Source organism: Vulpes vulpes, chromosome 6 (assembly GCF_048418805.1).
Source record: "Vulpes vulpes isolate BD-2025 chromosome 6, VulVul3, whole genome shotgun sequence".
Taxonomy (NCBI): domain Eukaryota; kingdom Metazoa; phylum Chordata; class Mammalia; order Carnivora; family Canidae; genus Vulpes; species Vulpes vulpes.
This window is the reverse complement of record NC_132785.1, coordinates 90,778,305-90,805,838: the sequence shown is the minus strand read 5'-3', so window position 1 is coordinate 90,805,838 and position 27,534 is coordinate 90,778,305. Positions and strand designations below refer to the sequence as shown.

General features: G+C 38.4%; 1 long non-coding RNA gene across 2 annotated transcripts in view; it reads left to right on the top strand.

Annotated features, from left to right (window-relative positions):
* The window catches only part of LOC140599369 (uncharacterized), a 90,965-nt gene extending 69,785 nt beyond the window's left edge, over positions 1-21,180 (top strand). For both annotated transcript variants that reach the window (XR_012002180.1, XR_012002181.1), the window contains one exon: positions 19,066-21,180. This is a non-coding gene — a long non-coding RNA (uncharacterized lncRNA). The remainder of the gene's footprint in view (positions 1-19,065) is intronic.
* Positions 21,181-27,534: the final 6,354 nt, after the last annotated feature.

Below are 27,534 nucleotides of genomic sequence, written 5' to 3'. Positions count from 1 at the left end.
ACCATTTATGTTTAAAGAAGGAATTTAAACATTTCATTGCCAATATTTAAGATAGTTTCACATTTTAACCTTTCAACAAATGTTGACGAGGTAGTTTATACTAAACATTATAGGTATGCAAATGAAAAATCACACTTAGTGTCAAGAAATTTGCCTCCTAGTTGTAGGTCACACAAACAAATAATTCTGATGCAATTCAGGTTGTGTTACTAATGTGGAATCATCCCAAGTACCCCAAGAATTGGGAAGCTTGAGTCTCTATTAGATAAGGGGTGGGGTGGAATGCTTTGGGGAGGCAGTACACTTTACCTGGGCTATAGAAGATGAGTTGGGCTTAAATGAAGTTTGTGAGATGTTCCAAGCTGAAATAAGGTCATGGACAGAGGAAGAGAAAGTCATGTGAATTAGCTGGATGACGGTGTAAATTTGTGGAATGGCAAGAGATAACACTGGAATATAGGTTCACCTTAGTCAGGCTCTGGAAATGTCCAAGCAAGTTTTAACTACCAGACACCTGAGTCTTAAGAGAAAAAAACTGTAGTATTCTATCTTGTGATGACTAAAAATGAAAATGGGTTGAATTATAAACAACCCATTTTGTTGTTTGTTGTTTGATGGGAATGATTTGAGATTTGGAATAAAACTTAGGAATAACAAGAATAAACAATATCTTTACTAAAATATTTTACTTACTATCAGTTTTGTCCTTCAGAAGTAAAGCCAACCATGGCTGAACCTCAGCTCCAAGAGTCAATAAGTTCTAATTCATTTTTATCATACCCTTAGTTTTCAGCTGGATCCATTCTAGATTATCTGCAGTATTTTTGTGATAGCCTTGCGGCTCACACTGGGCAGGAAGGTGGACCTGTTGCATTAGAGCAGTACAGCCCCAAGTTTCTTTTGAAGAAATCCATGATTAATGTGTTCTCACATCTCCCTCAGCAGGTTACACATTGGAAAGGTCTTTCCAAGGCCTTTCTGAAAAAAGAAAAAAAAAGTGCAGGGCTGGGTAGATTCATGAATGTCTTCTAGCTCCAGGAAAGCCATCCAGACTGGAGATTTGCCAAAGGGCATACTTTGGCTTCTTGCCAGTATTTTGTAGTGGGGAAACATTATGTGGAGGGACTTCCTTTGCTTTAGTGAAAGCTTACTAAAGGTCAGAAAATTATCCATTTTACCCACACACAGAGTCTGACATTCACAGATTTATTGTGGCTCAGGAATTCATGACATATCCTTAGAGTTTACCCTGGATGACAAAGAAAGTAGAAACATGATAATGAAATCATTAGATACAAACATTAGTCTTTTCTGCACATTTTCCTCACACTGTCCTCTCCACCCAAAAAAAGTATAAGTAATTATTTGATTTGTTTCATTTTATAATTCTTTAAATAACTTCTAAAAATATTTTTCCAACAGAAACATAATACCATCTGGTTCATAATAGCTAAACCTGATGTACCAAAGCATAAATATAATCATTTTTCTTTAGATTTTCAATTAGGTTATTATATTTATAGTTTTACTTTTAAACTACGCTTTTTAAACAAAATATTTGACATTAAGGACAAGAAATATCACAATGTCAGATTGGTTACTTCTACCCATTTTTTTCCATTCTCTTTCCTTTTTACATTACATGGTGAAGTTAAAGGAAATTGATGTCTTACTGTTGTTCTTTCTGAAATAAACAGGAAAAATCGTGCACACTGTCAAACTTTAGCAAAGCAATGAGTGGAGTTGTATTTTTTCTGCAATTAAAAAAATTGTTTTAAAGATTTTATTTATTTATTCGTGAGAGACACAGAGAGAGAGGCAGAAACACAGGCAGAAGGAGAAGCAGGCTCCATGCAAGGAGCCCGATGCCGGACTCAATCCCAGACTCCAGGATCATGCCCTGAGTGAAGGCAGACACTCAACCACTGAGCCACCCCAGCGTCCCTCCACAATTAAAATCTACCTCATCTTTTTCATTCAATACCAGGCCTAAGACCACCAACCTAGAAACAACTTCTCATTTTAATAGCTCCCATTAATATCTATGAAAACACAGTAAATGCATAATTTTCAAATCAGGATATGGAGCCACAAGAAGTGAATTATTTATATGGACTACATAAAAGTAATCTAGCAATACTAATGCTTGCCAAACAAAAGTATCCTTTATAATTTTCATTCGCTCCACAAAGATTCATTTTAAATCCTACCACGTGCTTTGTATCAAGGCACAAGTTTTAAGGGACATGAGATACATAATATGCAATTCCTGTCCTAGAGAAACTAGACTCCTATTGGGAAAACACACAAGTATGTGTACACACATGCTTACACATACACAAAATACCCAGCCATATGGGATTAAGGGTTCAATAGCAGTTACAATACACAATGGGCATGGTGGTTCAGAGGAAATAAGGATCATCATTATTTCTAACAGTCTCAAAAGTTGTCATGGAAATAGTGGGCATTTTTCCAAAGGATAAACCAATGTCAAGGACTCTATTCTTCATAGATGTATACATGCCATTGAAAAGAAAATTCTGTTGATGCTCTGTTACCCTGGATAAATATTTTTATACCTTAACATCCCTCTTTTTTCTCTCTCTTCTCCCCACCCCACACCCATCAGCTGCTTGTGCTTATAGTGGCTGTTGCTATGATTCCTATGTATCCTGCCAGAAATCCTTAAGCAAAAGTGATTCTTAATCTCTGAGCACCAGAGAAAATGATGTTACGTTAATGACACATTGTTCTGTGCAAAGGAAACAGCCTTCTCAGAGTCAGGAAAGGGACATATATATAAATGCATGGATATTCTGAGGAAATTTTACTTGGAGTTACTTATAAGCTATCCTTTGTATTTTTCTTTCCTGAACACAAATCATCTTATTTCAGAGTGACTTATCTTTGTGAATGGATGACTAAGCTAGATGGAAACCAATTATTCATACTTTGTAGTTAAGTTTTCCGAGTATTTCTGAACTGGCACATTTAATCAATTTTTTTCCTGAGCTTTATGATTTTAATTATTAATTAAAACCAACACTAGAACACTGTATTATATGATTAAGAACTTGACTTGCACATAAAGGTGAGGAAATCAAAACCAGATAGAAACCACAGGACCTTCATAACAGAGTGCACATTGCTTTTGTTTTCAATGCCCCCCACCCCACCCTGGGGTTTTAGAACCTCAACCAATGAGGTACTACAACTCCATCATGAGATAATGGTCTATCATCTGAGATGGGTAGTTCAGAGTAGATATTAGAGTTAACATAATCAAGAAGCTCTTCTGAATGTAGAAAAGAATTCTATTTTCCTTCAAAACCCTTTTCTGCATTGTTTTCCTCAGACCTCAACTAAAATTGGGATGTTTCACACATGCGTTAAGTCTTATTTGGAGAAGTCAAACCATGTATCTTTTCTTAACAAACTGTCTTCTTTCTGCACCAGCACATGGATGTCCTTTCCAAGTACCAAGCCAAAAAAGAAATCAATTTACAGCCTGTTATTCAAATGAGGCCAGCTGTGAATTCCTCTCTGTTCAGGGAGGTTTTATGGTCATCCATTCTTGAAAAGTTGACAGTTGTTCAAGAAATATGTGTTAATTTTACCAATTGAAATTTTATTTATTAAGAAATTCCATGTATTCAGAAAGATATATGACTTGGGTAGGCTAGCTTTTTTGAAAATGAGCAATCCAGATTTGGAGGAACTGTAAGAACCAACTTTCCAGACAAGATGCCCCTTCAACTAATGAAACTGAATTTATTTTACCACTGGGGTTAGTGATAGCCCAGATCTTATTTTAAGCTCTGAGTCTATGACCTATCAAAGAGCTGGAAGACTTTGTAACATTTCTGAGGTTACGAAAAGGGGCCTATGGCTCAAAAAGATGTATAGCCATGAAACACACAGGTAAGACATGAGATTAGACAAGGACTACAAGAATCCACTTCTCAATTTTGCTCATCTTTATTGCTACTTTATCCAGTGAAGTTAATCTTCAGTGACTAATTGAGCATCATTAGATGTCACACAAGTGAATTCATTTCAGAGTCTACAGGAGCTAAGATGGTAGTACAAAGAATTCCAAGCTTCTAAAAAAAAAAGGGCTATGGAAACATAAGGGAATTTTACTAACTTCTTCCTCTAAGAACCTGCTTTTATATTTCCCTTTCTGTCATTATCCACCTCCCACCCCCCATGAGTCACTCTTTTCTATGGTCAATTGGGTTACCACCCAAACCCACAGTGACACCTGCTGGCCAAGCAGGAATGGCAATACAGTCTCGGCAAAGGCCTTCTGAGTCTGGTGGCATAAACAAATAAGTCTATTGAAACAAATATTAAGTACTATAATATTATTTTAGAAACTTAGTGAGAAAAAAATGAGTGAGCATTGTCTTTCTGTGAGCAGCTTGGGAGGGGGGAAGCTTTGCAGGGAAATCGGCCTGAACCATTATAAATATAAATTTTAAGGATTTTATATGTTTTGACCTCATGAAAATGAGCCCTAAATACATCCTGCACCTAGAACCAATTATTCAGCGTTAAGAACATTGTTGTGCTAGTTACTCTTGGAAGGTGACTTTTAACGTAGGTTTGTTTATTTATTTATTTATTTATTTATTTATTTATTCACGAGAGAGAGAGACACACACACACAGAGAGAGAGAGAGAGAGAGAGAGAGGCAGAGACACAGGCAGAGGGAGAAGCAGGCACCATGCAGGGAGCCTGAGCAGGACTCCATCCCGGGTCTCCAGGATCACTCCTTGGGCTAAATAAAGGCAGCGCTAAACCGCTGAGCCACCCGGGTTGCCCTACATAGGTTTTTATCAGCTACACTGATGGTCCAAAATGTTTTGTGTAGCATTAACTTTAAAAATTCCCAAAAGAAATGCATGCACATTTTTTCCTTCAAAAGAGGAAGGAAAGGATTAGAGCTCCAACACAACGGGTTAAAACTATAGGTTGAAGACATTCTTTTCTGTCTCTTCTCAAGAACTTCCAATTCTTGAATTTCTTTACTGAAGAATATTCATATTTTGTTAATCTTAGGAATTTATACATTGGTTATTTTGGCTGGGTACATTTTTGAGGATGTTTGCTTTGTTTTAAGCAAATCCGTTTCTGACTTGAAAGTACAAATTCTAGTAAAAACAAAGAAAACAGGAATATTTTTTACCATTCATACATTTTCTTAAAATATTTACACTTTTCATTTGAAGGTTAAGTCCCAGGAAAAATCCTCCATACACATGTTCATATTTGAACCAGAAGGTTGTCCCTGAGGACTTGTAGCAGCAAATGTGTATTGAACAAAAATGTTGGCCTTCTTCATCCTTACTTTGTGTTCTAAAAGCCAAAACTTCATTTTAGCATGACCTTAGAAGAGTAGTGATACTTTTAGCATTTCCTGGTATTTGGTGGAAAGAATGTTTTTATTTGACTGTGGATGTCACTTGGTTTACAGGAAAGATTTGGTAACGTGTTCATGCCAGTACTGCACTTACCCCAAATTTCTTGCTATGTAGGAAGAACACATGTCAAAGCTCACTGTTTGTTAAATGGAAAAGATTCAGTACACCAGAAGCTTCTATTATAAACATTGTGACTTCGTGCAATTTACAAAATGTTCTATCTCCATTAAACAATAAACCCTTGACCCCAGAGCTCAGTTTCGGGATTCTGCGATTTGAGAAGGTAGACATAATGGATGGCAATAATAAATGAAAAGTTCAAGAGGTTAAGAAAAACTGTTTAATTATTTCTCTAGAGTGTGGGCTGCAGAAGCCTTGCATGCCTGTCTTCTTGTGGAAATGCTGGATGGAAGGAGTCCACCAGTGCAGCCCAGACAGGGCATTAAAGCAGGTTACTGGCCCTCAGCTGTGTTTATGAACAAATGGTCTCTAGATACCCTTCCATCTCTGAACCTTGCAGTTATTGCCAGCGGAGATCCAGTGCCAGTCCCAGGGCTCAACATCTGTTTTCCAAAGAGCTTGGATTTGTTAGCATGAGAAATTCATTGCTCATAGTTGCTTCCCAGCTGTGGCACTCGTGAGTGTAGCCTTTTTTTGCCTTATTTATTTGTGAAAAACCATGTCTGTCCTCTCTTGGAGACTCTCTTACATAACCAGTCCTGGACACAGGCTGCTGTGCTCTCAATCCCAGACCCTTAAATTGCCTTGTTAAGCTAAAGAGCTCCTCCTTTAAAACCTCCTCATTTGAACTTCACAAGTTTAGGGGTGGGAGTGAGGGGACAGTGTCCCACATGAAGGTGGGACCCAAGGCACCACATTCTTTAAATCAGATGCCCAAGAAATAATCCAAGTCTATAGACTGGGGATTTGGTTGAAGAAATAGTCAAGGGGATGCTCTCAATGGCGTTTTGGAGGCCAGGTGCAAAGCCTTCCCAGAAGAGAATGACCAGAGCAATCTGCTGGGAATTCCTCACAGAATCTGTAGTGTGCTTAGAGCAGGAGCCAGTAAAGAATACATAATAGGTCTAGATCCAGGATTTTAAGGTTAGCAGACAGGCATACTTGGCTGCCAGATGAATGTGAATTCTTGAGAGTTTCCTATCCCTCAGCTCATCCCCAAAATGCTTACAGTAAAATGCTATCTGTCCATCTAGGCTTGCAGAAACTGGATCAAGGGCACCTGCTTGCATGAACCTAGGCTCTGGAACTCTAGAAGAAAAGTATCATGAGGGCTATAACATGGCAAAAAAAAAAAAAAAGACTTGGCTTTGCTATGATTTAGATACTGAAAATTTTTTTCATTATAGTCTGAAAAAAGGAATGCCTTGGTGGCTCAGCAGTTGAGCGTCTGCCTTTGGCTTAGGGTGTGATCCTGAGATTCTGGGATTGAGTCCCACTTCGGGCTTCCTGCATGGAGCCTGCTTCTCCCTCTGCCTGTGTCTCTGCCTCTCTCTTTCTGTGTCTCTCATGAATAAATAAATAAAATATTTAAAAAATAGTCTGAAAAAAACATTGAAACAGAAATTGTAATAAAAGAATTATAGCATTTTATTCTTTCAATGTCTTAATATGAAAGACACTGCTATTAGCATGCCCATAAAAGAGGGGAAACGGCTCTTCTCCTATGTGGAGCGGAAGTGTGTGGAACAAGAGTAAGAACTGAAGCTTTGAGTTAGGAAGTTCTGGATCCTACTATTACCTATCTGGGTAACTTCTCTAAGGCTCAGTTTTCTAATGTAAAATGGAAACAATAATAGTCCCACCTCCAGACTGTTGTATTGTTTAAATGACACATGAACCTAAGAAGATACCTGACACAGGGTCTGGCCCTGCTCACTCATTATTGGCAATAACCATTTCCAATAAGCCATCATGAATAGAAAGATCTGCCTTTGGTCCAGGGCGTGAGTCTGGAGTCCCAGGATCGAGTCCCACATCCGGCTTCCTGCATAGAGCCTGCTTCTCCCTCTGCCTCTCTCTCTCTGTGTCTTTCATGAATAAATAAATAAAATCTTAAAAAAAAAAGAAAGATCTTGAATTAAAAGCCAATCTTGACAACAGCATTCTCTGTGAACTCAAATTTCTTCCCTTTTCTCTGGCTCTGGATCTACCCATAGGTATCACTGGAATGATAATTGAGAGAATGAAACGTTGCTTGTTTTCAATCTGTATTATATTAAAATGAAATCATCATATTGAGGGGAGAAGATCATGTCCTAGGAGCAAGTGTATTTATTCCATGCTTACTCTGCACTCGCAGATAATTCCCGACAAGAGGAAATTTATAAATCCCATGGCCTAAGCACTAACTCAAATCAATGTGAGAAGGGGGCACATGACTGGCACTGGATACAGACCATCCAGTACCCAAACGTCAAGAATGGGCTAGTACCAAAGCTCTACCACTGTTTCCCACCTCATACAATGTCCTGGGGAGCCTCCACTGGGTTATGGGCCCAGAGACCCACTTTGAGATTAACTAACCTCTTCCCAAGGTCTCCACACCACCCTTCCTGTAAGACTTATCCAGATGCCATGTGCAGTTTGATGTGAGCCACAGAATGAAAGGGACAAGGAAGCCCCAGGAAGGAGGTGAGATGGGGATGAGGGTGAGACAAGTAGGGTACATGCCTCAGGCACAAAATGTAAGAAGACATCAAAAAACTTAGCCATCAAGGTAAATAATATTTCTGTCTTAAGAATAAAAATTAATGCATCAAACTCCATGATGAACAAAATATAACTTTAAATAAACATGGAATTTTGGTGTTCAGAAACACCAGGCATAGGAGTAGCTGGGAAAAACTTGGGACAGTGGCTGCACCAGGAGAGATCTAATGCCAGCAGAGCCAAGCGGGGAAGCTCCAGTGAAAAAGCCCATAGATGTGCAAGTTCCATTTTTGAAGGCCTTGCCCCTGGAAAAGCATTGTCCCCATCACTGTTTTATACAAGATGCATATAAAGCTCTGCACACTGGCTGGGACATAATTTGAGAAGCAAAATTTTACTTTTGCATTCCAAGGAAAAAACTGCTTATTGGAGAGCTCAAGAGATGCCCTGAACCCAGATCTAGTATTTACTTTGCAATATTTTGATGAATGCTGGTCAAATGGTTCCAAAATATACAGATTAACCTTCCCTAGAACATACACAGTTTGGGGGAAAAAAGAAAGAGAAATGGTACTTAGAGCAAAATACCTGTTTGGTTCCACTGTACCCCAAATATTTAAAGAATACTACAAAGCTTGCCAAACCCCAAGTGTTTCTGGGCCCATATAGCCTTGCTCTGTACTTGAGAATACCTTTCCACCTCATTTTCCCCAGGCAGCTCTACTCAGAACAGGGGTCTGTGATTCAATTTTTTCTTCTGTAAATAAAAGCATTTCTAAAAGTATAGGTCTGACATCCACAGCAGAAGGCAAGAAAGAAAGGCAAATACAACCTTTTTGGGTCTTGTCATCCTCACAGGATCGTCACACACTTAGGAATTAGATAACAGGTGCTGATTTTGGAGGACTCATTCTGTTTAAACAAACAGCACTGATTCTCATGTAATGTCACACTCCATCCCGAGGCTTTGGAAAAATAGTCCCATTGTTACCAGGCTCGTGAGTCCTTACTGACACTTAAATACACAGAAGAATCAATGAACGTCATTCTGTTCAAATTTAGATATCACAAAATGTGCTTTACCAAGTAGAAGTATGATCCATCTTATCTGAGGGAACACTAGGGAACCAAAGCAAATGGATTGCATTATGATGAAAGCCAAAAAGTTGCATTTAGGGAAAAAGTCTCCATACATATATATATGCCCATCTTCCTAATTCTCCTATGACAGGATTAGAAATGGGTATCAAACAGATGAAAATTGTTTCTGAGAACTCAAGGCAGCCGGTGAGTCCTGGAGATGCACGGTTTTCAGGTTAGCAAGTGGGTTAGCAGGGCAGAGGTGAGGTGTTTCCGTTCCTGGGTTTGTTTTGTTCACTCCTTGGCGTGAGAAGCCAGGCACATTTCTTCAATCTTGGAAGCGACAAAGGAGTCCTATTCATTGGGGTTTGTGAATCAACAAAGAGGAATGGCGTTTAATATTTAAATATGTCTCATGTAGCCATTTAAAATCTTTTATGAGTGTTAAGCCATTATTAAAGCAAGATGGGCTCTAGGTCATGGACCCTTTCATGGCACTCCCACAGTGCTAATGAGACAAATAATATCTCTTCATGGGATGATGGCTGCCTCCAGCACTGAATTCAGTGTGCCTTCTGTAGTTAAAAATTCTAAAGGAAAAGAAATTACCATTAGAATTATCCTACCCGAGGAAAATTTTCCTTTTCATTGTCTAAGCAAAAACATAGTTTCTAAGTCAATTAATGTTCGCTTGGTTTTTTTTTCCTCTCTCTGTGTGTGTGTGTGTGTGTGTGTGTGTGTGTGCATGTGTGTAGTTAGAAAGGCTGGGTAGGGAATATAAACCAAAGATGATCAAACAGATAGATATTAACACACATGAATGCCTGTTATTCACTGGACCAATGAGTTAAGTCTGTGTTTACCTGCTTACACTTACAGATGGCATTATGTTCCACTCCACTCTAAGTCATCTACTCTTTCCATGACAGCTGAGGGCTGACAGAAGGCAAAAACAATGACAAAGTCACAGAAAGCTGATAAAAGAAGATACACACACTGTATAAGAGAAATATGTAAGTGAGCACAGATGCTGTAAATTTTATACAACTCGTTTGGAAAGACCTACTCAGTGAGTGATATCCTCCACCTGCCAAAATAACAGCTTTATTATACTCCATTGCCAAGCCATATTCACACAAATGAACAGTAAGATATTTAAGATATCTATATATGTAAGTGCTCCCAAATACTCTTCTTTCACTTTACCCCAAAGAGCATTGAGTTCTGCATCCAGCTGCCATCAGAACATAGTATTCCCGGGACGCCTGGGTGGTTCAGTGGTTGCATGTCTGCCTTCGGCTCAGGGCATGATCCTGGGGAGTCTGCTTCTCCCTCTGCCTATGTCTCTGCCTCTCTCTGTGTGTCTCTCATGAATAAATAAAATCTCAAAAAAAAAAAAAGAACATGGCATTCCTCACTAAGAGTAATTTGATGTCAACTATCACACCATGAGAATGAAACACAAACGTATTGTGATTTCCAGATCATATATTCAGCACAAAACTTTGTCATAGCCTTTTTTAATGTCCTATATAACAACTTACTAGTTTCATAAAATATTCATTAAAATGAAGTAATAAAGAACTACATGCTATGGACTTCTGAGTTCTGATATTGATGATATTTTATTTTTTAATGAACATTGGCAAGAGACAATTTCTAGGAGTTTTCCAATTACTCTCTAATGTCAAGACATTTAGAAAAAAAAATTCGCAGTTGACAAGTGGTAGCAGGAGGACAACAATTACATTATATATCTTTTGGTTAACTTATCTTGGTTGCTACAACACCATTAGTTACAGTGTTATAATATTTAACTCAACAAATTTTACTAATGTTGTCAAGACTCATCTGGTCATAAGAGGCAAAGTTGGCTCAGTCAAGGTGTCCCAAAATAATAAGCATGGGGGACCTTAAATTGGAAACAAAAAGCGATCAGGAGTTAAGTAGCTTTTGCTAGGTGCCTGTATACAAACTCAAAAACTCAACAAATTTTACTAATGTTGTCAAGACTCATCTGGTCATAAGAGGCAAAGTTGGCTCAGTCAAGGTGTCCCAAAATAATAAGCATGGGGGACCTTAAATTGGAAACAAAAAGCGATCAGGAGTTAAGTAGCTTTTGCTAGGTGCCTGTATACAAACTTCTGTGTCAATCTGTCTTCCTCCCTTTCTTTCAGTGACTGCAGGGACCCTCACCCACACCTTCTCAGTGCATCTCTGCTGTGTTGCCCCCATTCTTTTGGTCCTCATCCTTATAATTTGTAATTACTGCCCAGGTCAATCTGGTGGGCTTCCAAATCAGTTTCCTAAACCTAACATGCTCAGGTTCTGAATTTCCTCAATTCTAACTTCCAACAAGAGAGCAAAGAGAAGATGTCTTCTCTTCTACCCAGACACCCTGCTGGAGGTCATTCTTGGACTGTATGTGCCCCAACAATTGAATCTGGTCTTGTCGAATCATCCCATGGAGTCATTGATTCATCAGGGCAGAAACTGTAAAGGGATACCTAAGCAGAGCTCACCATACTGAGGACATGAACATAGCAGAACACTATAGCACTGAGCAGTTGCTGTCAGGGAGGGCACTTAAGAGAAGACACAGATCATGAATGTTATGGCAGCTGTGCTTCCAGTGAATGGGGAACTCTGTTTTCATTTTGATCTGTGAACAATTTGAAAATAAGTATTCTCCTCTGTATATTTTAGTTAAAAAAAAACTCAACCTATACGAGTACATAGAAATAAGGAAGGCATTCCCTGCTACTGAGTGATGAGAGATAAACATTTTTTCAGACTACGATGGTGGGTGGAGCAAGGTATTCTTGGAAATAAAATTTGTTAAAACTAAAGTACAAAAACAAGAACAAAACTGTACTTGGAAAAAACTTGGAGCAAATTCTCTCAGGACTCTGGTACATGAAAAGGCTCATGCCAGAACAGTCTGCAGAAGAGTGAGGGTGACATTCGAAGAGGAACAACAGCCACTGTTGTGGACCCAAGAGGAGGTCCCAAGAGGGACCCAAGAGGACCCAAGAGGAAAAATAAAGTTAAGAAGATGCTGCTACTGTTAGGGTCAGTAGTTATTTTCAGTCTCTGTATTTTTTAAAAAGATTTTTATTTATTTACTTATTCATGAGAGACAGAAAGAGAGAGGCAGAGACATAGAGGGAGAAGCAGGCTCCATGCAGGAAGCCTGATGTGGGACTCAATCCTGAGACTCCAGGATCATGCCCTGAGCAGAAGGCAGACGCTCAACTGCTAAGCCACCCAGGCATCCCCAGTCTCTGCATTAATGTCTCTTATTAGTTACCTTGGTCTGGGTTTTCAACAATCCTTAGAGAGGAGGGACTTAGGAAAGAATGTCTAAACCTTCTTGTGTTCTTAATGATCATTTGTTACCCATAATTACACTTACATTAACTGGATGTAATAAGCTGTATATGATTTTTAATCACAGTGGAACTTAAACACACATCTTTCTTGTTCATTTAACCTGGAAATGGATACTTCTATTGCTGCTCATCCCAAGAGCTTTCAAGAAATGGAAAAACTACCGCAAAGGAGTATAGAGCTTTTTCTTTCAAAATGTTTTAAGGAACTGATAATTTATCATCTTCTCAGTCATCTCCCCAACTGTTTCAAGGAAAGAAACAAAAAATGGCCAGCAATCTTCTACTTATAATTGCACTCTCAATCCACCATGCAAGGAAAAGGAAGTGGGTTACCCAGACTTATTCTAACAATATATCTCAACTGATTCCTTTTTTTTTTTTTTTTTAATGACTTAGAGATGTGTCCAGGATAAACTGATTCAAGAAACTCCAAATCTTCCTTTATGGCTCTGGAATATAACACTTGAAGGACAGTGAGAAAGTCTACCTGGATTGTTCCCCTGGTGCCTAGTATATATTTGGCCCAAGACAGTAATTCAATTAGTATTTCTCGAATGATTAAATTAATTAATTGATAGTAAGCAGGAAAGGAGAAAGGGACAGATTGAGGTAAGCATCACTAATAACATTTTTTGTAGGTTTTCCCTCCCATCTTATTAGATATTATTTTACTAACAGAATCCAAATTTAGACACTTTATTTAATACAGCTGTTAGATCATGCTGAATGATAGAGATCTTCTAAGTTACTTGAATCTAAAAGAGCAAGACACAAAAATGGTCATCTTCCTTGTCCTCAGCTAAGCCAGTGAGTGTTATGTTTGAGGTCTACAGTCATTGTCAAACTCACCCAACTTTTTGAGTTTAAGTATTGGAAATGACTCAGTTAAGACTCAAATGTGACTTGATACAGCATCAGAGATTTTAGAAATGAACAATGATGGTTTTAATTATGATTGATGACCCTGACCATATTCTGATTACTATTTGTAGGTTCACCATTTGAGTTGTAATTCACTATCTATTAGCTCATATCAATGTCTTATAAAAGCGCTCATAATATTTACAATGAGAGGCCTTGGTGAGTATAGTCATATAAATGTGTGAATAATTGAGAGGTTATGCTGCAGTACATGCCTCATCAAGCTTCCTTTTCAAGTCTCAAGCACATAATTAAAGTTCAACACGAGATGTCAATAATGCTTGAATTACCAGAGAGAAAAAAAAAAGCTGCATTAACAAAGCTGTCAAAAACACCTTCTGCTTTAAATTTACTTGGACAACTGAACAATGGAAATAGTTCACTCATTTATTTTTTTTTTTAGTTCACTCATTTAAAGGTTGACTTCATCTAGTGAAGATTCCACTGCATTTAGAAGAAGAAGAAGAAGAAGAAGAAGAAGAAGAAGAAGAAGAAGAAGAAGAAGAAGAAGAAGAAGAAGAAAGCTTGATATTTATTGAGTTTCTTTCTTGGTCCTCAAGAAGATAGATTGAAAGAAAGTCAAACTTGATAAAAGGTCTACAAAGTTGACTATATTGCCAAATTTATTACATAGATTCAGTACAACTGATACAGAGAGAAGTGGAATACTCATATATTCATATATATAAATATATATAATCCAATAAAATCATATTACAGTGGTCTCAATAAATTACAAAGGACCCAGCAATAAAATAATACAGTATAGAGCATGCTACTCAAAGACTACAATTAAGAACCCACCAACTTTGATTTGACTCCACAAGAAAATATTCTACAGTTTGGAATTGAAATTAACCCAAAACATGCAAAAGAGTTCTATGTTTCTCCACTACTAAAGATACATCTCACATAATGCTATTGTAAAGGATACTTCAAGTTTCAGGGTAACTCCAAGTTATTCTAATATGAAAAAATGGAGAAAAAAAGTGTGATCAAATTTTTTAAATAATAAATACTGCCAACATTCATGGACTTTATTAAAATTCTAATCTATGTTTATCTTTAATATGTACGATGTGTTTTGCAATATGTACAATAGTCCAAATGTAGTAATCTTGGGTTATTCCTCTGATGATAGTTTTTTAATATTAAACTGTCCACAGGGGCAGCCTGGGTGGCTCAGCATTTTAGCGCCGCCTTCAGCCCAGGACCTGGTCCTGGAGACCGGGGATCGAGTCCCACGTCAGGCTAACTGCATGGAGCCTGCTTCTCCCTCTGCCTGTGTCTCTGCCTGTCTCTCTCTCTCTGTCTCTCATGAATGAATAAATAAAATTTTAGAAAATAAAAAAATAAACTGTCCACTGATAGACTTGATATCAACTCCTTACACTGAATCTCATATTTATATAAAATAATCCTTACCACTCAAAATAAAATAGATTCCTATTGCCTTCGAATCACCCTATTGGATAATTTTCATTTTAAAGCCTCTCCTGATTTGCCTAAAGATGAAGGTAGCATGAACAGGAAATGTAGACATGTTGTGAAGAGCTTAAATGCCAACTCATCCCATTCTCTCATTATAAAGAGAAGGGAACAAAGGTTGAGAGTTTGGTGTCTCATCCAAAGCCACATACTACAATGCAGTGGCAAAGCTGGAACTACAATCCAGTTCCCTGACTCTTATTCTGATTTTTTTCACCTACACTATCCTCCACCAATATCAGATGGAGGCTTCTCAGCAGCTGCCATTTATCCCATCTCATGCAAATTCTACTGAAGAAATGTAGTAATTTAAGTCAGAAAATATTCATTGTGTACCTACACACATGGCAGATGGTAAGGTGGACACATATAAAGCTGACTAAGTCTAGTTTCCTATCCTTGGGAGGAAGACACTTTCCTGGTTGATCATTAGCCACTACCAGTATTGCAGAAGAGCTGCCATAGAGATAGCCCATGCTGGGAAGGAACAGTTGTTAAGAGGGAGTCCTTCCAGGTTAACACACCTTCAGAGTGCTTTGTGAAGTAGGTGGCATTGAGGAAGATTTTGGCAGGTGGCTTGGTATTTGTTCTGGAGAATTAGTTCATTCTGCCCAACTTATTCCATTTTAACCAATAAAAAATATAATCGAAAAATATCGCAGACTATATCTGGTCAGTGAATGGTGGGTCAGAATGTTTCTACAGACTAAACAGATAAGCCTGCAGACTACTAAATGCACATTAATTCATAGCTTTGTCAAAGTTATTCATATAAATCAGTCCCAACACAGCACTTTCATTTTATAGGAGAGCAGTAAAGGAAAATATTATTTTATTTGTTTATTGATTTTAAAATGATGATCAGAGAAATTAAAGACTTGTCCGTGGACATATGGCTGACAAGTGGCAGAACTGAAGCTAAAACTCATTTTTTCCCACTCCTTGCATTTTCTATATGACCATGTTGTCTTTACAACTTTACAGCTTTCAAATTCATTTTTATGAGCATTACATCATAAGGAGGAAGATATATATACAAGGTCACAAACTTTCAGAACACCACTACAAAACCAGTCTTGATAAATCAGATATCATTGTCACACCCTATGGACTCGCTCACAACCCCCTGTCAGAACAACCTAGTTGTTACCGGGCAGTATCCTCCAGGTACGGTCAGTCAGGCATTGTATATACATTCACCTTCTTTCCTAAGAAAACTAGAAACACCTGGATTATGTTAGGTCACTTTTGGGTTTCTACAGCTGGATTTTATGCTTCTCCCCTCTTAAGGAGTTGACAATCTGGAAAAATCTTGATATTCAGCCAAGAAAACAAGAGCTTTTCATTTTAAACATGAACATTTCTATATGTTCTGGCAAAGGAGTGGAGTGGGGAAGGTGAGCTGAAAATTATTCCTTATGGTGTATAAATAAAAGTGGGCAATAAGAAAGATGGGTCATGACCTTCAATAGGGATATATTAAGCAAAGAAAACCACCCCCTTTTTCTTCCTAAACAATCCTCTTCAGCATAACAAGTGGCTGCATGACTCAATAGCCTGGTCAGTAGTACCCAGTGGAGAGTAACTTCAGGCCGCCTGTGTTTCAGTTGGACCATCTGCTGTGTGGGTCTGTGCAGCTGTGCCTCCACTCTGTAGTTCCTCCACCCTCTCTCAAAGAGACACTTGAAAATCTCACTTCAAGCAGAAGGCAGGGGGCCAGGGGTGGGGTGGCTCTGCTTACTCTGTAGCACACTATTTCTCTGGTTGAAAAGCTTCTGATGTAAAATTAGTCATCAATTTAGCTATTTTTTCCATTAGTCTAAACTCTGGCTTTCTGAATGTAATGTGTAGATGTAAAATATCCAAACCATGGGAAGAGCTACAGTTTCCAAGACATGAACTTTGAGGCCAGCGAAGTTCAGAGTAAATTTGACATTAACCAAATATTACTTCCCTGCTCAGGCTGTGAGCTAAGAAGTCTCCATACTAAAAACAAGAAAGGGAGGTTTCCTACACAAAGGAACATGAAACACTCTGAAACAGTGTGAAACAAGGGGTCTTTGGCTTTTTAAGCTATGACAAGAACAAGCCAAGGCGTACATGTGGGAGGGGTGGCAAATGCCACTCTGCATTTACCAATTATGAAATATGTTCATTGCCCAACCAGGGGAAAGTCAATGCAAGTAGGCAAATTCTACCTGCTGCTACATCATTTCCTTGGCCAAATTTGAATTATTTACACATATATTAATCTTCCATGAATGTACAGCTCAGTGCCTATGTGCAACTAGAGATATGAGGGCAGATATGCCCCTTGTTAAGATGTCCCTTGCCACGCAGGCACTCCCAGCATCAGCCCTACCCTGATGCTGTACTTTTCATCTATTTCAGCATTCTCACATGCTGATTTCTGTCCAGCCAATGCCATGAAAGGCAGGCTGCTGTGCTCCAGCTTCTGTCTTGCAACCATCCAAAACTTTCCTCTATTGCTCCTGATCTTGCATCATTCTGGTTCCACCCAGCAACTAACTCTTGACTTTGCCTCCCATCGGCCAACCTGAAAGCAGCTCCTTGTATTTAATGGCAGCACTTGTGTGTGCTAGTGTTAATCCTCCATGCTCCCTAAGGACAGTGAATCAGAATCATTGACTTGTTCCACTCTTGGACACACAGATGGTAACTTCTTCTTTCCCCTGCCCAGCTCTGGTCCCTGGAACTCAAACTGCAATCCTGACCCGTCGAACTCCAATCCCAGTGGAGTCAGGGGTGGTGTTCGGGCATATCATCCATTGTTCTCTTGCAAGGCAGCTTGTTACCTTATTAGGGAATCTCATGCCATGGAAATACACAAAAAGATTACCCTCTTCAGGTGAGAGGGTCAGAATGAAATAAGGGGATGTTCATGAGTATTAGTGAAATTATTAAAAAAAAAAAAAAAAAACAGCTGCAGCAAAGAACATTCCTACCTTCTCATTGTAAACAGCCAAAAGCTACAATAAGTTTGCTCCTAGGAAGAGAACTCTGCTGCTACTTATAAAAGATACATTAAACAGTCTCTGGTGTTCATAGAATAATATGGGAAATATCAATACCCACAATATTTTTAGAGAGGCTCCAAATACAGTCATTGTTAAGGCCACAAACAAAGCATTAGGAAAGCCTAAATAAAAAAATAATAATAATAAAAAAGAAAGCCTAAATAACACACTCATGTATTTTGCTTGGAAGTTGAGAAATATACAAGAGGCTCTCCTATTCAGTCAGAGAAGGCATCATACAAGAAAATGGGTTGTTAGGATCATTGAAAACTAGTAGTGAGGCCATTTAGAAAGCCTGGCAAAGGATTCTAAAGGCAAGAGACCACAAGCCATCAGACTTAGATTTGAGCAGGGCATGTGAAAAGGGGGAGAGGATGCTATGGAAGGAAACATGTAAAGGGGGGAAAAGAGGAAATAATAGTAGCTACTACTCTTTACCCATAAAGAAACCAAGGTTTAGAAAAGATGGATAATGTCCTGGACCCAGGTTATATACTTCCTCACCCAACATTCACTCAGAAATTATTTCCTATTGCTCATGACCCTTCAGAAAGCTTTCCTAGGACCAAGCACAGTCTGAGAGGAAAGTTCATGTTTGTCTTCATGGTGGTCTGTGTGCTAAGCCAGCTGAAACTGCCACTACAGCTGTTCCTGGAATCTGATGCTACTGTGGGCAGAACTGAAAGCCATCTTTTCTTTCACCTCACTCCTGGAACCTTCTGCCTCTTGCCAAAGACTATGTTTTATTCACTGTGGTGTGAGGCACCATATGCCCCTTTTGGTGTTCACGTATAGGCACTAGTTCACCCCTTAATGTAGTGTAGAGAAAGGCTAGCCAGAAGGCCCCTGGCTTGCTGCTGCCTACAGTGTGCTCTCTGGACTGTGACTCACATGGAAGAGGCAACTGCCATCTTGGACCTTTACTGTCACAGCGGCTGTTAGGAGTACCAGCTGGTACAACCCAAAAGTGCAGAGGGATCATGGGTCAAAGTATGACCAAAGGGAAATGAAAAATGATGGATAATTCCTTCTCTTTCTTCACACAGGTGAACTGTTCTGAGATATAATGACTCACGCAGACTCTCTGAAGCTGTCCTGAAAGATTGAGCAATCACCAATTCTGGTTACAAATTCTGGCCACTTTGAGAATGTACTCCTTTGCATTTGTTCTTCATCCTGGGCTGCCTCCCTCCCTTTTTCTACCACTGTGTTTCTCTCAGATGATGCTTCCCACCAAAGTGACAACATCAACAACTTTGCCTCAGGCTTTGTTTTCTAGGCTAAGTGGGCTAAGGTAATGACATTTTTAATGCTGCACAATACTGGGATTTGAACCCAAACCAACTTCAACTATGATACATAGATGAACAGAGACCCCAGGTAAAGACAAAGAAGAGATCAAACTCTAATGGAAAAAAAAAAAAAAAAACAGTGATAGGCCTGTCTGAATTCCTAAACAAGAAATAAATAGAGCAAATCCAGTAGAACAAGTGCTATATTCTGTAATTTTGGCTGTCTGCATTCAGAGGAAATTACAGCTACCAGGTCTTCTGCTTTTCATCTTTTCATCGCTACACACTGTCTTGCAATTATTGGTGGTCTTGATTTATCCTAGAAGAAGAAATTATCCAATGAAGATAACCAAAATTTGTCTTTAGGTATAATTTACTCTAAGTTCCTTTTAGTGCACTACCTCCAAAATGGGTACAAAACATTGGCTACCTCACAAGAGACTCTGTTTGCACTAGCTCTGATTTTATGATAAAAACTGCAATTTAAGGATCTTGATCACAAAACACCAATTACCATACAATTTTTGCTTTTGTTTATTAATGTTATTCTCATTCTACAGAGATTCTTCAAGAACATTTAAGTTAAATATCTACATGAGTAATAACAATAGAACACTCTCCTGTAAAATATCATCATCTATCTCAGAGGTATAATTTTTGAGATTTGTGTATCTTTGATTTCTTGCACTGTCTTTAGGAGCTTTTGGTTTTTACATAGAATGGTGACACTCCAGTAACAAAGAAAAGATCTCTAACCTATATTTTCCAGCTCTATTTTATGGATTTAGATCTAATTTTCTCTGTTGTGGAAGATGGGTCACACATTATGAAATAAATCTGCTCTGGCTTCTCTTCGCAAACTGGTGCATCTTCTCCCAGGAGTACTATTAAACAGATGCTACAATAATTTCCTTGGACTCTACCAATCCTCCTAGCTCATGTCCTTGAATTCTCACTCCAGCCTCTACAACATCATTGTTATTTCATTTATCCTCTTCCATACACCCTTCTCCTTTTTCCTTCATTTCATCAAAGACAATTCATTAGCAAAGATCATGGAGCTTGTTCACATAAAGCCACCATGACCATTAGAGAAAACTAAAAATATTTAAACTATCCCTTCTGTTACCCTTAACCACAAATATCCAGAATCAATAATAAGCCTGATATTGAAATCTTTCTTTTCCTCCAAATGTGCACAAATGAATCACCTGGAAGGTAAAAAAAATCTTAAACTGAATTCAATTGGAATTTGCAGCTTCGTGATGTCTGGGTTCCACATCAACTGACCATCAGATCTTTAAGGAAGGGCTAGGAGAGCTGGAGGTGGTCTATTCATAAAACTAGTTAAATGAGGTGCCCACAGACATCACTAGGGTAAATTTCATAGCTTCTATCTGCCATCGCTATTGCTGTAAAATTTTATGTGGTTGAAATAGAGATTAAGGGTGGATTTGGAGAGGGAAAGAAGTCACTTGTCCAAGTCCAAGAAGCCAGCCAAGAGGTGGGTATGAAAGTAGAAAGTGTCATCCAACTCTGGGCCTTGAGCAAGATGCTGGCAGTGAATACTTCAATGACTGAAAATAGGTCTAAAAGTATAATGTCCCTTTTAGGCTTGTGAAGCCATCTTCTCTTTCTCTGCCCATAGTTTTATAGCAGAGGGGTCCCCAAGCCATGAGGCTTGAATAAGATCAATTACCTCATGATTGGGACAACAGTGTTTATAGAGAACCACTTGTCAATCGAAGTTTTCTTTTTTCTCATGAAAATAATCACTACCACTCAAGACAATAGAATCGAATGGATTTTGATTTTCAGAAAAGTACATGATTATTCAGAAATAGATTTTAAGAAAGTTAGTCATCTGGAACAGAAAAAAATAAACATTTCTTGGCCCACTTTAAAAAAATTTTTAAGTGTCTTTTATTTGTTTGTTTATTTTTACTTTGACTTCAGTGGTTTCTTGGAATTCATTCAAGCCACTTCAACATGGCCATGCAATTCACATGCCATTCAAAGTGTACAGACCAATGTATTTCTAGAGAAGTTGAAAGAGGAGAGATTATCCATTTGATCACTTTTCTGTTTGTAAGAGAGTCACCACTTAGTTTCTACTATGAATCTAGCTTTTGTACTGTGGCTGTTATTGAAGTTGAGAGGGGGTAAGAAAGAAATAAAGGAATATTACCTTTAGGCAATACTAAGTGTTGGAAAAATAATCTATATTCATTGAGATTTTGGACTGAAGATGGAACAGGACCTTAAAGTCAAGGAGTCAAGAGCGCCTTTTCTCCCAGAAAGAATGCTGTCCTTACTGGGGGTCAAGGGGGAGAGAGTTATCCCTGCGAAGTCCATCCATCTGCATGGTGGTATAAAGGGAGAGATCTAATGACCTCTCACGATTCCTTTCCCTCAAGTCTATAATTAAGGAAACACCAATATAGTTAAAAGAAAGGATAAAATGAAAAAAGAAGTCTTTTGGTAAAAAATGACTTTTCTTCACTAGGGAACTCTCATGGTGCTCAACCTCTTCATGATTTTTTTGATCCCTGATTTTTTTTCCATACTCAAATGGCTTTATATACTCCACTTTGGGTGGCAGAATTTAACAAGAATGTTAACAATGAAGGATGGATTCAGGATAAAGGAGAAGGAAGCAAACATTTTTTGAAAAATATTATAAAAATGAAGGTCCTGTTAAAAGTATCATATAAGAAATTGTTGGGTTATAAAAGAACCTTAGCTGAGAAAAGACTACGAGATAGTAATTCTGTGTGGAAGAGAAAAAAGACATCTTATGTAACTCCTCAAGACAGAATTAGGGCTAAGATTCAGCATAATGGGAAGAAGAATTTATTTTAAGAGAAAAAATGAGTTGTCTAACATCTGAACATGCTGCATAAATAAGGAGTGAGCTTTTCAACACTGGAAATATTTTAATAAAAACTAGATGACCCTTGACAGGGATGTTGCTAAGGGAATGCCTCCTTGGAAAAATGATTGTACAGTATTTCCAACTAAAATATTCCCTAATTACCAATCAGCACTGGTAATTATGATTAAAGTTTTTCAAATAAAGAAGCTGGCACCAAATCCACAAATTTACACAAAACTGCCTTTAAAGTTTATATTTAACTGCCAATATTATTTATTTATATTTGTATTTATTTAGTTTATATTTAACTGCCAATATTATTTATATTATATTTAGCTGCCAATATTATTTATTGGTTCATCCATTCATCAAATAATTCTTTGAGCCCTAAAATATGCCCGTATGATTTTAAACACCATAGTAAAGTAATGGAAAAGCAGATAAGGGCACTGCCTTCATGACACTTGAAATCTTATGGGGTACCACACAATAAACATCTTTACAAATAATATGTAAGATAACTTTTGGCAGTGACAAATTCTGTAAGGAATATAAAAGTAGAGTAATAGAGAAGCACGCCCCCCCCCCCCCGGCTCCCTTTAGCCAGGGTGAGTAGGGAGGTCCTCTGTTGGAAATGTCATTTGAGCTTAAGACCTGAATGAATTTTTAAAAAAGAACTGTCATGTTCAGATCTGGAGGAAGAAAGGTTTAGGCAGGCGAAAGGGGAAGTAGAAGGACTCCTAAGGCAGATATCTATATCTTGAAATAGAGTGAAGTCCAGGTGTCCTTTTGAGATCAGCTCAAAGAGAAAAGCAGGATCCAGATGATGTAGGACTATGCAGACCATGGGAAGACATTTGGATTCTCCTCCCGTTGCAAGGGAAAGCTACCAGAAAACTATAAGCAGGGAAGTGATACGGTCTGATTTACTATTTAAAATTATGCTGGCTATTGTGTAGAAAACAGCTGTCAAGAGTCAAGGGTGAAACCAGGAGGTCTAATTAGGAATCTAGAACAGTGAGAACTAATGAAGGCTCAAGGAGTAGCATAATTCAAATAGCATGTTGGCTATTCTTTAGATGTTTAGAAATCCCACCAATCTGAATGCTGTTCAAAATGGAAATGGCTTAATACTGTGCCTGTATATATATATATATATATATATATACATATATACATATATATATACACATATATATATGCACATATATATACATATATACATATATATACACATAATACCTTGAGGAGTATACACATAGTATTTTTAAAATTGGGAACAGAAGTTGAATAGAAAGCAATTTCTGATACCCAAATAGCGATCAAATTGTTGGAGAGTTTAACGTCAACAACAGAAACAGAAAAACATGCAAAATTTTCATTTTATTCCCCTCCAAAACACTCTCACAGTTTTCTAGGGAAAGTAAAAAACCCATTGTGTCTAGTCATATAATAAGATCTAAATAGTAATTAAATTGTGTTTATGACACCTGCTGGGATGACTTTCTCTTCTAGCTGTGAGAAGACAACTTGGGATCAAACCACGGACTAAATCTAGCCACAGAGCAATTAACATAACAAATGACAGGCTCCTCCAGGTTTGTCGAATTTGGGAAAAATAAGAAGCTAACTTGCAAATCTTCGTTCTCATTGTTTTGTATTTTACTTTGGGAATATGCTGTTGTTTGGAAACTGCAGGTGATGTGACCCATTCAAACTGTTAAACAAAATTCTACTGAGTAAATTTAAAGATTTAATTGGCTGATTCATGAGTTGGGCAGCTTCCCATCTAAGCAAATAGAAAAGAACTCCGTGGAGCTGTACAAAATGGAAGACTTTTATAGGCAGAAGAGGGCAGGAACAAGGAAGTTACTAGCAAAGAGTGGATTGTTTCAGGCAAAATCACCTTCCGTTAGGTGATGGCAGGGGTCTATCAGGTGGATTACCTCACTATTGCTGACCAGGAAATTCCAGACTGACTAGTTAAGATTACATTCCTGGGAAAAGCTGAAACTGCAATTAGTTTAAGTATTAAGTCTCGGTTTGGTGACATGGGCTAAGCACGAGTGACTCCATTTTGGGCCTATTATTTTCTTCTTTCCTTTTTTTTTTTTTTTTTAATAGAACCAAGACTTAAACAATGGTTTTATATGCAGATGGATAAGCCATCAATCACTTGGCTGTAGGTGGAAAATCTTTGCTTAAGTCATCAACACTCCCAAGTGTAATCCTACCTGTGTTAAGCAGGGGGAATTCTGTTTTTCTACTGTGATTTGATACTGAGAAATAACATGAGCAGATAAGCTTTATAACAGCACTAGAAATCCCTGTTATTTCTAGCAAATGAGAACCGCTAGACTCAATGAGCTGAGCTCTACCTCATGGTCAGTGTATGTGATGACCAAGGTAATGTGGCATAACCTGGATCACTAGAGAGAGCTGAGCAAGAAAGCAGAGTAGTTGAGACAAACAGTGGAGAAAGGCAGTGGGAGTGGGGGGATTGGAACCAATGAGATAAAGAGACTAGCCAGCTCCCAAATTTTCAAAATTACTGCTTTACTATGTTTTTCAATTCATTTCAGTGTGACAGATAACTGAGGAGAGTTGCTTTTCCTGAAGACTTTGCTTACATGCATCACACCCAGAGTGGTCCTGACCCCTGTGTCTTAAAGATTCCCTCCCTCTGGGGATCCTGGGTAGCTCAGCGGTTTAGTGCCTGCCTTTGGCCTGGGCATGATCCTGGAGTCCCGGGATCGAGTCCCGTGTCGGGCTCCGGGCACGGAGCCTGTTTCTCCTCCTCCTGTGTCTCTGTCTCTCTCTCTCTCTATGCCTGTCATAAATAAATAAATAAATAAATAAATAAATATTTTTAAAAAAAAGATTCCCTCCCTCCTTTAAGGAGTACTGTTACCATTTAGTGTCTATTGCATGGGTTCAGCTTGGAAGCTCTTCCAAATACCCCTCCTTTCCTTCTCTTCCTTTCTACCCTGTGGTTAGGAAACTTCAAGGTGGCCCCACCCACTCTCTTCTAGTTCACATTTCGCGCTTTATTCCAAAAAACAGTGGAGAATGCTAGTCAATATAAAGATGGTAGTATGGTCACATGAGAGGAAAACTTCTGCACTTAAGGATTATCAACTTTGGGATCCCTGGGTGGCGCAGCGGTTTGGCGCCTGCCTTTGGCCCAGGGCGCGATCCTGGAGACCCCGGATCGAATCCCACATCGGGCTCCCGGTGCATGGAGCCTGCTTCTCCCTCTGCCTGTGTCTCTGCCTCTCTCTCTCTCTCTGTGACTATCATAAATAAAAAATTAAAAAAAAAAAAAAAAGGATTGTCAACTTTTTTATGGCTAATCCCTACATGATTATTATGCAGTGTTTGGGAAAGAGATTTGTCGTAAGAGTAAACATCTGTGTGCATATTCACATGCCTGTGTGTATGTATGTGTAGACACGTCTTATGCACATATGTTCTAAAACAAGAGTTGGGCTGAAATAACCACAAACTGGCAATGGTTATCAACATATCCATTGCTTAAACTGGATTAATCATCCAATTCAATTATGAACAATAATCACAGAGTAGTAATATACTATACTGGTGAAGACCATAGTCTGGAATTGGACCTCACTTTACTACTAACCAGCTGTGTGACCTTGAGTAAGCTACTTAAACTGTGCCACAATTTTCGCATTTGAGGTGACAATATTACTTATGTTTTTCATAAAGATGAAATGAGCTAATTGCTATGTAAGTGTTTGCTGTCATTGTCATCATGGTTGTCACTGTCATTAAGTCTATAACTTTCCAAAATCAAGAAATAAGCATAAAATCGTATCTGAGTATTTGCTCTTGTTATGACAGAAATACTCATCCTCCTATATTTCTCTCCAATCAATTCACTTAAAAGCCATTTATTTTGTCAATGTGTTTTGAATGCTTGCTATGTACTAAGCACTGGTTTACACTAGTTATACTGGTTTACATGCCAGGGGTTAGAGACCATCATAAGCAAGACAGAGAAAGTCTCCAGTTTCATGTTGTTTACATTCTAGTGGGCTGGGCACTATGTGTGGTTCATATATGCCAAGAACCATGGTAAAGAAGTTTCATGTAAATTCAGTTTTAATGAAGGAAACAAAAAGTTTTCTCTGTCCATAGACAAGAGATTAATGTGTTAATGCCTTCTAGAATTTTGTCCTGATCATATCATTCCTATATAAATACATCACATCTGTTTTATAAGCTCCTAGAAGACTTTATATTATTGATTTCCTCAAATTGTTCTGCTTTCTTCACAAGGTGCTTGATCAGGAGAAGGCAATATTAGACTCCTTCACCTTAGACAGTAATATCTTTGACTATGCAATATAAGAAAATGTGAACAGTGTGCATGTGAGCCTTGAAAAAAATCCTCAGCAACTTCTTTAGTCCCTTCAGGCTGCTATAACAGAATACCATAGACTCGGTGACTTACAAACAACAGAAATTTACTTCTCAGTGTTCTGGAAGCTGAGAAATACAATATCAAGGCACCATCAAATGTGGTGTTTGCTGAGGACCCATACACTGGTTTATAGACAACTGTCTTTTCACTGTGTCCTCACTTAACAAAAGACTCCTGGGACTTCTATCTGGTCTTTTTTATAAGGGCACTAATCTCATTCATGAGAGCTCCTCCCTCTCAATCTAATCACCTCCAAAAAGTCCCACCTCAAGAAGTCCCACCTCCGGGCAGCCAGGGTAGCTCAGCGGTTTAGCACCTGCCTTCACAGGGCCTGATCCTAGAGACCCCAGATGGAGTCCCACGTCGGGCTCCCTGTATGGAGACTGCTTCTTCCTCTGCCTATGTCTCTGCCTCCCTCTCTCTGTGTCTCTCATGAATAAATAAATAAAATCTTTAAAAAAAAAAAAAGCCCACTTCCTAATACTGTCATGTTGGGGGCTAAGGTATGAAATGTGAATTTGGGGAGGAGGGAAAACAAACACTCAGTCTTAACAACAGGTATAAAAAGAAAACAAAAAAGAAAGAGAGAAAGAAAGAAGAAAGAAAGAAAGAAAGAAAGAAAGAAAGAAAGAAAGAAAGAAAGGCCAAACCAAGCTCCATAAATTTGACTCCCACTGAGGAATCTCAGCTCAAACTATACATGGAGAAGGCTGATCTTGTACAAAAGATCTAACACCAAAAAATCTAACATTGAAGCTAAGAGTAGGACTAGGACATTTAACTAAAGTCCAATGGTCTGGGTTCTAATCCTGTGCAATCTGTGGGTAAGTCTTCAAACCTCATAGGACCTTAGCTTCCCTTTTGTAAATTGGGACAAGAGTTCCTATCTTGTTTACCTTAT